This window comes from Schistocerca gregaria, chromosome 11, assembly GCF_023897955.1.
Source record: "Schistocerca gregaria isolate iqSchGreg1 chromosome 11, iqSchGreg1.2, whole genome shotgun sequence".
NCBI lineage: Eukaryota > Metazoa > Arthropoda > Insecta > Orthoptera > Acrididae > Schistocerca > Schistocerca gregaria.
Genome location: NC_064930.1, coordinates 137,497,988 through 137,508,262, shown reverse-complemented (window position 1 = coordinate 137,508,262; position 10,275 = coordinate 137,497,988). Strand labels below are relative to the sequence as shown.

The window sequence follows — 10,275 nt, the reverse complement described above, 5'->3', positions numbered from 1 at the left end:
GACTTTCTTTTCGTCGGTTGTGACAATGGACGAGACGTGGATGCCATTTTTCAATCCAGAAACAAAGCGCCAGTCAGCTCAATGGAAGCACACAGATTCACCGCCACCAAAAAAATTTCGGGTAACCGCCAGTGCTGAAAAAATGACGGTGTCCATGTTCTGGGACAGCGCGGATGTAATCCTTACCCATTGCGTTCCAAAGGGCACTACGGTAACAGGTGCATCCTACGAAAATGTTTTGAAGAACAAATTCCTTCCTGCACTGCAATAAAAACGTCCAGCAAGGGCTGCGCGTGTGCTGTTTCACCGAGACGACGCACCCGCACATCGAGCTAACGTTACGCAACAGTTTCTTCGTGATGACAACTTTGAAGTGATTCCTCGTGCTCCCTACTCACCTGACCTGGCTCCTGGTCACTTTTGGCTTTTTCCAACAATGAAAGACACTCTCCGTGGCCGCACATTCGCCAGCCGTGCTGCTGTTGCCTCGGCGATTTTCCAGTGGTCAAAACAGACTCCTAAAGAAGCCTTCGCCGCTGCCATGGAATCACGGCGTCAGCGTTGTGAAAAATGTGTACGTCTGCAGGGCGATTACGTCGAGAAGTAACGCCAGTTTCATCGATTTCGGGTGAGTAGTTAATTAGAAAAAAAAAAAATCGGAGGCCTTAGAACTTGAATGCACCTCGTATGAACCGATCGGTCCTTGGTATTCGTTCCTCGGTCCTTTCGTTCATCTTGGTGAACCGTTCCTTTGCACCCCTTCGATCGCGAACTACCCATCTCTAGTCAAAAATGACCCACTACGTACCATTAGGGTCACGGTGAAGTCCGTTAGTTTCAGTGTTAAGGTACTCGGGACCACAGCAGCAACGACGTTACCGATGTCTCATTACGTCACACAGCTGCTGCGTTACTCGCGACAACAGGAGCTGCCTGCATCACACACACAGCCCACTCCTTTGTGATTCCTGCTGCTGGCCGCTTTATCGTACCTCGGGCGCTTATCTGCCGGCCGGTTGACCCTTTACTCGCCACATGTGCGACCGCTATTAATACTCTCTGGCACGCCGCTACGTCAGTACCGCCTCAGCCTCGCACACACACACGCGCGCGCGCGGGTGCGTTTGTGTGTTGGTGTGTCTGGCCGTCTTTTTGTGTCGGTAGGAGCAGAAGGCGTCCAGACACCGCCAGTCTCGCACATACCGTGTTCCGGGCAACCACTGCCTCGCCTTCACTTGCCAGCTATCGGTGAGGCGAGTGTGGGTACACAGTGGGTGTCGTGTTGTGTTGTGTTGTGTTTGTGCCGGTGTTTTCTGCCCAACCGCGCGCAACTGCACGCCTCTACGCTTCACATCGCCGCACGACCGACGCTACATCCAGACGCTTCACTCAAGTAAGTACTTAATAAATAGCCTTCCCCAGAACATTTTGTATACCTTCCTTCTAATTTACGTTGTTCGTAATTGTAATTACCAGGTACTTAATTAAATTTACTGCCTTTAGATTTCACTGATCTACCGTGTAATCGAAGTTAAACGGATCCCTTTTAGCACTCATTTGCGCACAAAAATTGGACCTGATAGGTAAAAAAAGAAAGTCTGTCAAATTGACATTTATTGCTGCGAACTAGATTTTTCTTGTCACCACTCAGAACACATTTGATTTCAACAGACACTCCACGTATTTCACTGAAGAAACAGACAGGTCCCCATCACAACTTACCTAAAGTTCTTCCTCTGAATGGCACTCTTGTTCGATAGCAGAACTGTGACCACTGGCTAATGTACAATTGTCGCCTTTTTCGATTATTTCTTGATCTGTATCGCTGACACCTTCATCCATAGATCGACAACAGTTTCAGTTGAACTAGAAGAAAGTTAAAAATGACCCATTCGTGCCAACACATTTTGAGCTATGCGTTACCGTACTGAAGAAAAGAGGTACGTAGTTCGTGACACACAGTCTGAGAGACTCCAACACCCATCACTAACACGTGTCGACAGCAAATACAGAAGGCGATAATGCAACAGACAGCAAAACATCGTAGGCTCGGCAATTTAAGGAGGGTAAGTCGAAAAAAGGCCCCACGAGTAGACAACATTCCATTAGAACTACTGACTGCCTTGGGAGAGCCAGTCATGACAAAACTCTACCATCTGGTGAGCAAGATGTATGAGACAGGCGAAATACGCTCAGACTTCAAGAAGAATATAATAATTCCAATCCCAAAGAAAGCAGGTGTTGACATATGTGAAAATTACCGAACTATCAATACTAACGCGAGTTCTTTACAGACGAATGGAAAAACTGGTAGAAGCCGACCTCGGGGAAGATCAGTTTGGATTCCGTAGAAATGTTGGAACACGTGAGGCAATACCGACCACACGACTTATCTTAGTAGAAAGATTAAGGAAAGGCAAACCTACGTTTCTAGCATTTGTAGACTTAGAGAAAGCTTTTGACAATGTTGACTGGAATACTGTCTTTAAAATTCTGAAGGTGGCAGGGGTAAAATACAGGGAGCGAAAGTCTATTTACAGTTTGTACAGAAACCAGATGTCACTTATAAGAGTCGAGGGGCATGAAAGGGAAGCAGCGGTTAGGAAGGAAGTGAGACAGGGTTGTAGCCTCTCCAAGAAAGTTATTCAGTCTGTATATTGAGCAAGCAGTAAAGGAAACAAGAGAAAAGTTCGGAATAGGCATTAAAATCCGTGGAGAAGAAATAAAAAAATTTGAGGCTCGCCGATGGCATTGTAATTCTGTAAGAGGCTGCAAAGGACTTTTAACGGAATCGACAGTGTCTTGAATGGAGGGTGTAAGATGAACATCAACAAAAGTAAAATGAGGATTATGGAATATAGTCGAATTAAGTCGGGTGATGCTGAGGGAATTAGATTAGGAAATGAGACGCTTAAAGTAGTGAAAGAGTTTTGCTATTTGGGGAGCAAAATAACTGATGATGGTCGAAGTAGAGAGGATATAAAATGTAGACTGGCAATGGAAAGGAAAGCTTTTCTAAAGAACAGAATATTGTTAACATAGAGTATAGATTTAAGTGTCACTAATTCGTTCCTGAAAGTATTTCTATGGAGTGTAGCCATGAATGGGAGTGAAACGTGGACGATAAATAGTGTAGACACGAATATAACCTTTCGAAATGTGGTGCTACAGGAGAATGCTTAAGATTAGATGGATCACATAACTAATGAGGAGGTATTGGATAGAATTGGGGAGATGTTTGTGGCACAACTATGCTAGAAGAAGGGATCGGTTAGTAGGACATGTTCTGAGGCATCAAGGAATGACTTGTTTAATATGTGAGGGCAGAGTGGAGAGTAAAATTCGTAGAGGGAGACCAACAGACGAATACAGTAAGCAGATTCAGAAGGGTGTAGGTTGCATTAGGTACTGGGAGATGAAGAAGCTTGCACAGGATAGAGTAGCATGGAGAGCTGCATGAAACCAGTCTCAGGACTGAAGACCACAACAACAACAACAACAACAACAACAACAACAACATAGCGCGCGGGAACAGTGAATACCCATGTCTTTCTGTACGACTGCCATTTCCCTTATTTTATCTTCGTGATCGTTCCACCCTATGTAGGTCGGAGTCAACAAAATATTTTCGCATTCGGAGGAGAAAGTTTGGTGATTGGAATATCGCGAGAAGATTCCATCACAACGAAAAACGCCTTTCATTTAATGACTTTCATCTAAATCCTATATCATTTCTGTGACACTCTCTCCCATATTTCGCGATAATACAAAACGTGCTGCCTTTCTTTGAACTTTTTCGATGTACTCCGTCAGTCCTATCTCGTGAGGATCCCATACCGCGCAGCAGTATTCTAAAAGAGGACGGACAAGCGTAGTGTAGGCAGTCTCCTTAGTAGGTCTGTTACATTTTCTAAGTGTCCTGCCAATAAAACGCAGCCTTTGGTTAACCTTCCCCACAACATTTTATAGGTGTTCCTTGCAATTTAAATTGTTCTTGATTGTAATTACTAGGTATTTAGTTGAATTTACTGCTTTTAGATTAGACTGATTTATCGTGTAACCGAATTTTAACGCGTTATTTTTAGCACTCGTGTGAATGACCTCAGACTTTTCCTTATTTAGAGGCAACTGCCACTTTTCGCACCATTCATATATCTGTTCTAAATGGTTTTGCAGTTTGTTTTGATCCTTTGATGACTTTATTAGTCGATAAACGACAGCTTAATCTGTAAACAACCGAAGACGGCTGCTCAGATTGTTTCCCAAATCGTCTATATAGATAAGGAACAGCAAAGGGCTTATAACACTACCTTGGGAAACGATAGAAGTCACTTCTGTTTTACTCGATAACTTTCCGCCAATTACAACGAACTGTGACCTCTCTGGCAGGAAATCACAGATCCAGTCACATATATTCCATAAGCACGCAATTTCAGTACGAGCCGCTTGTATGGTACAGTGTCAAAAGCCTTCCAGGAAAACGGAATCGATCTGAAATCCCTTGTCAGTAGCACTCAGCACTTTATGCGAATAAAGAGCTAGTTGTGTTTCAGAAGAACGATGTTTTCTAAACCCATGTTCACTGTGTGTCAATAGACCGTTTTCTTCGAGGTAACTCATTACGTTCGAACACAATATATGTTCTAAAATCCTGCTGCATATCGATGTTAACGATATGGACCTGTAATTTAGTGGATTACTCCTACTCCTTTCTTGAATATTGGTGTGACCTGTGCAACTTTCCAGTCTTTAGGTACGGATCATTCGTCGAGCGAACGGTTGTATATGATTGTTAAGTACGGAGCTAATGCAACAGCATACTCCGAAAGAAACCTAATTGGTGTACAGACCGGACCAGAAGACTTGTTTTTATTAAGTTATTTAAGTTGCTTCACTACTCCGAGGATATTAACTTCTACGTTACCCATTTTGGCAGCTGTTCTCGATTCGAATTCTGGAATATTTACTTCGTCTTCTTTTGTGAAGGTATTTCGGAAGGCTGTGTTTAGTAACTCTGCTTTGGCAGCACTGTCTTCCATAGTATCTCCATTGCTATCGCGCAGAGAAGGCATTGATTGTTTCTTGCCACTAACATACTTCACATACGACCAGAATCTCTTTTGGATTTTCTGCCAGGTTTCGAGACAAAGTTTCGTTCTAGAAACTGTTATATCTCGTATTGACACATTCTAATATGCGCCATTCTTCCCTTTATTCTGTGGTGGTCACCACAATTCTTTATTCTTCACTGTGCTGCCAAAGCAGAGTTAAAAAACACAGCCTTCCGAAATTCCACCACCAAAGAATACACAAAAATCAAGTGTAGTCTTAAAAAGATCAGCTAAGAAAATATTTTTGGACATTAATCACCGGTTCGTAGATTTTTTGTCACTAAACTTGGAAAAAACACACTACATGCAGTTCATAACTTGTAAGGGGTGTCCCACGAGTATATGCCTAACATACGATGACAAGCAGATAGAAGAAGTGGACAGTGTTAAATTCTTGGGATTACAGCTTGATAATAAATTCAACCGTGATGTGCACACCACAGAAATGCTGAAGAGTCTTAACAAATCTGTTTACAACGCAATTGTGTCAGACATAGTGAATATAAAAACGAAAATGCTGGCATGCTATGTTTACTTTCATTCCATAATGTCATATGGGATTATTTTTTGGGGTAACTTATCAAGCCAAGCTAAAGTTTTCCGGGCACAAAGACGTGCAGGAAGAGCAACACGTAGTGTGAACTCAAGAACATCGTGCAGAAGCCTGTTTAGGGAACTAGGGATACTAACTATTGCTCCCCAATATATTTATTCCTTAATGAAATTTGTCATTAAAAAATATATCACTTTTTCAAACCAACAGCTCAATTTGTGGAATCAATACTAGAAATAAGAATAATCTTCACAAGGATTTAAAGTCACTTAGTCTTGTTCAAAAAGGTGTGCATTATTCAGGAACACACATTTTCAATAACTTGCCAGCAGCCATAAAAAGCTTAACAACCAATGAAATTCAGTTTAAGAGAAGCCTAAAGGATTTATTGGTGGCCAACTCCTTCTCCTCCATTGATGAATTTCTCAGTAAAACCAACTCATTTGTGGGTGTATAGAAGTACAATATAACTTCTGCACCATTTCAGGGCAGTAATGTGTTCATTGTAAATAAGTATTATAGTAGTCGCGTTACACATTTATTGCCTAATAAATAAATAAATAAACTTTTTTTATTTTAAATTCAGTGCATTAGTATTTGTAAAATGACTGTTTCATATAGTGTTCATTAAAAAATGACGATCATTCCACTTGGGACATGGGACATTAGCTTATTTGTTTTAATTGTAGATATTTGTCATCTGTTGTTGTTTTTCTGACATGTTCTACAGCCTGGAGGACCTCCTCACTACGGATGAATTGGAATGAAAGTAAATCTAATCTAATATAAAGCAAATATTCCAGAATTCAATCAACAACAGCTACCAACATGAGTAACTCAGAAAGTAGATATCTTCGGAGTAGTGAAGCAACTTAAATCGCTTAATGAAAGTAGCTATTCCGGTGCAGACTGTATACCAATTACGCTCCTTTCAGAGCACCCTGATGCAAAAGCTCCATACTTACCGATCATATACAACCGTTCGCTCGACGAGATCCGTACCCAAAGACTGGAGAGTTGCACAGCTCACACCAATATTCGGGAAAGCTATTAGGAGTAATCCACTAAATTACAGGCCCATATCGTTAACGTCGATATGCAGCAGGTTTCTGGAACATGTATTGTGAATCACCTCGAAGAGAACGATCTATTGACCCACAGTCAACATGGATTTAGAAAACGTCGTTCTTGTGAAGGAAAACTAGCTCCTTACACACTCGACGTGTTCAGTGCTATTGACAAAGGATTTCAGATTGATTCCATATTTCGAGATTTTCTGGAGGCTTTTCACACTGTACCACACAAGCAGCTTGTAGTGAAATCGCGTGCTTATGGAATATCGTCTCCGTTAGGTGACTCGGTTCGTAATTTCCTCTCAGAGAGGTCACAGTTCGTAAAAGTTGACGGAAAGTCATCGAGTAAAACAGAAGTGATTTCTGGCGTTCCCCAACGTAGGGTTGCAAGCCCTCTGCTATTCCATATCTGTACAAACGAATTAGGAGACAATGTGAGCAGCCATCTTAGGTTTTTTGCAGATGATGCTGTCGTTCAGCGTCTAGTAAAGTCATCAGAAGATCAAAACAAACTGCAAAACGATTTAGAAAAATTACCTGTATGGTGCGAAAATCGCCAGTTGACGATAAATAATGAAAAGTATGAGGTCATACATATGAGTGCTAAAAGGAATCAGTCAAACTTCGGTTACACGATAAATCAGTCAAATTTAAAAGGCCGTAAATTCTACGAAATACCTCCGAATTACATTTACGAACAACTTGAATTGGAGACAGTACACAGAAAATGTTGTAGGGGAAGGCGACCCAAAGACTGCGATTTATTGGCAGAACACTTAGAAGATGCAACAGATGTACTGAAGAGACTGTATTAATTACTGTACTCAGTTCCGTTCATTACTTTTTATATTCATTTCGTTAGCTGACCATCTGAGCCAAAATTCTTTGTTAGTTATTCTTCATTATCTTCTTTATCATGTAGGGTGATTCCGTAGTCATATCTGATACAACAAATAGAATAATCCAGGCCCCTAGCGAGAAACCCTGCAGTGGTGGAAGTATGGACCCAAACAACAATAAAAGTCCAATAAATATGGGCTCTTAAATTCATTCCTTACGAGAAAAAGAGTACTTCTTTGTTTTTGCTACTGGGAACCACATCATATCTACTGAACAAGAGGTGAAAGTTGTTAATACATGTGCACTTTGGATTCCCTCTTTACTGGACATTGGACATGTTTTTCTTTTGTTTTGGTGCATACTGCCACCTTTGAAAATTTATCGGTGGTGTTCTGGTCCAACTTATATGCCATATGGGGCATGATTTTTTAAATTACCCTGCAAATATATTTTGTTGGTAATTATTCGTAAGTCATGACACAGGAATAAATGTTTTACTGTTTGCGGATTACCTTACAGTCACACAAAAAGAGAATATGATCTTCACAGGTCTGTATATAAACTTGAACAAGTTGTCAAAGAATATTACAAATTTCCCTACCTAAAACTAGAGTAATAACATCTCAGGGTATAATACACAGTCTTTTCTAAAGATAATTATCAGGAGAAAGGACGCAGCACAGTTCTGTCATCTCTCATTCCCGTCATCAAGGAGCAAACATAAGTTGCAGTAAAGATAGAGATACGTAAACTAAGATTCAACGGTTTGAACATATATGTGTCAGTATAAATAAAACGTTGAACAACAAGAAAGGATACTAGAATCAAAATTTGTATACTAGTTGCAACACCAGTTTTAATATATGTGAGAGAGACTTGGACTACTCTACTGAAAGAAGTGAGTGAGATCCAAACAGCAGAAATGAAACTTTTAAGAGACATTAAAATGCTCTAGATTAGACAGAATACCCAACTAAGACATAAGAAGAGAACGTAACGTTTATCATGTTTGGGGAAAAGTCAGTGATTACAGAATGAAATGGAAAGAACATGCAATGAATGGAGAGAGACAGCCAGAACAGATAAGGGTTCACAAGCGACAACAAAAGAAGAGATCCTGCAAGACGTAGGAAAAGATGGGAACAAGTCCGAATGTGAATTCAAAACAGGCATTTTGCACAGACTATGAAGTTCAGAAAAAGAAGAAAATTTCATTAGTGTCTATGTAAGGAAAGATTCCCTGTAAATTATTCTTCATAATTTTGTCCAATTTTATTTCGAAGCCCAACTTTTTTATTAATTATTGTTTATGGTCTCCATTATTTATTTTATTTCTCTCGTTAGTCATACGTCTGATTAAAAAAATCTCTGTTAATTTTTGTTCATTCTCTTCTCAATTATTTATTTTATTTCCTCAGTTAGTAGGCCATTTCAAAATTCTGTTAGCTATTGTTCATATTCTTCTTCACTATTTATGTTGCCAGTAGGGCATTTAGGCAAAAATTCTCTACTACAATTTGTTAAAGATTTTTGCAGTATATAATCTGTTTACTTCGTTACTCGGTCATATAACTGTAAATTCTCTAAATAATCATTGTTAATTATTTTCTTCATCATTAATTTGTTTATTTTGTTCGTCGGCTATTGAAGACAAAATTGTCTATTCACTATCGTTAACAATTGTCAACATTATTTGTTTCCTAAGTCGTCCATCAAAGCAAAAATTTTCTATAAATCGATGTTTATAATCATTATTAAAAACTGTTCAATAAGATCTCCATTTTTTACTTCGTTAGGTAGGTTTTGAAGCCAAAATTATAATTTAATTTTTAAATGTTTCACGAATTACTGCACCCAATCGCCGTTTTCTCTTCAAAATTTTATTTTTTCATGACCTGTTTCGAATCGCCTGGCGATTCATCATCAGATGATACGATTCAGTTTGAAGTTTCGTGGGAGTCGTGCATTGTTTTCATCCTTGTTGCAAGCACTGCTCTGGAAAACATAGTCAGTGCTTTCCAGTATCGTTAAATATCAGGTGAAACAGGCACTTTTCCACCGATGGCGACTCCCACATACTTCCAGAGCAGTGCTTGCAACAAGGATAAAAACAATGCACGACGCCAACAATATTCCAAACTAAATTGTATCACCTGATGATGAATCGCCAGGAGATTCGAAACAGGTCATGAATAAATAAAAATTGAAGAGAAAACGGCGATTGGTTGCATTAGTTCCTGAAAACTTTAACTACACAGTCGCAGTGTTCCAAATGCAAAATGGATAAAATTTTTAATTTAATTTTTGTTCACAGTCATTACTAGTTCTGTAAGTCTTCCATATTAATCGTTGTTCATTATTTATTTCGTTTTTCAGCCATCTAATCCAAAATTTCCATTTGTCGTTCTTCAAGAATTTGTCTTTTTTCCCGTGAGACAGATATTACAGCCAGCAATCTGTATAAATTATACCTCCTAATGTTCTCCATAATTTTACAAGCAGAATTTCCGATGTAAGTTCGCCCGGCGTGCTGCTGCAGTGGTAGACATCTTGTCTCTAAGACGGAAGACCGTGGGATCGGATCCCTGTAGGATCACAGGATATTTCAGGTCGCCTTTAACTGTGCCGGTGGTGACTTTAATCTACCCTCGATATGATGGAAAAATTATATGTTTAAAGCCGGCGGCAGGCATAAAAC

The 10,275-nt window shown here is 39.8% G+C and overlaps 1 protein-coding gene across 6 annotated transcripts in view; it reads left to right on the top strand.

The window, feature by feature from the left end:
• The first annotated feature begins 1,077 nt into the window (after positions 1 to 1,077).
• The window catches only part of LOC126294996 (neprilysin-2-like), a 485,741-nt gene continuing 476,543 nt past the window's right edge, over positions 1,078 to 10,275 (top strand). For 2 of the 6 annotated variants that reach the window (XM_049987246.1, XM_049987245.1), the window contains exon 1: positions 1,078 to 1,393. The gene's annotated coding sequence lies outside the window, so the exon portion shown is untranslated. The remainder of the gene's footprint in view (positions 1,394 to 10,275) is intronic. The other 4 variants (XM_049987244.1, XM_049987242.1, XM_049987243.1 and 1 more) reach the window with 3 other exon arrangements.